This window comes from Vipera ursinii (genome assembly GCF_947247035.1).
Source record: "Vipera ursinii genome assembly, chromosome: Z".
Classification (NCBI taxonomy): Eukaryota; Metazoa; Chordata; class Lepidosauria; order Squamata; family Viperidae; genus Vipera; species Vipera ursinii.
This window is the reverse complement of record NC_139517.1, coordinates 13236168-13236658: the sequence shown is the minus strand read 5'-3', so window position 1 is coordinate 13236658 and position 491 is coordinate 13236168.

The window sequence follows — 491 nt, the reverse complement described above, 5'->3', positions numbered from 1 at the left end:
AAAAACCCAAGGCAGTCTGGTGGCACCTTAGAACAGTACGTTTTATGAAGACATAGTGTATTTGCCTTTTAATAGTATTTGTTTGCCTGAAAAGGTGCAACTGGACTTTGAGCTTTCTCAAATCTTCCTCTGTCTTCCTTTCCAGCTTTCTGACAGGCAGAAGTTCAGTAGGTAGTGAACATACCTAAGCTTCATCTGCTGAGCTCTGCCCTATAAACAATTAATCTACCAACCAGCTTCATTTTACATGCTCTGTAAATTCTGTATCCCTATCAACATTTGTTGTTTTCCATTACAACCCATTCTCACTGACTAGAAAATCTGGGGGGTGGGTGGGGTGTCTACTTCCCATCTTTCTCACCCCATCTTAAATTGACTAGCAGGGCGGAGAGAAGAGAGAGACAGGAAGGAGGGGAGGGGAGATAAGGGGGGGAAGAGGAGAGAGACTATATAGGACCTCCAGGCTGTGCCCGGAAACCTCACTTGCCAAG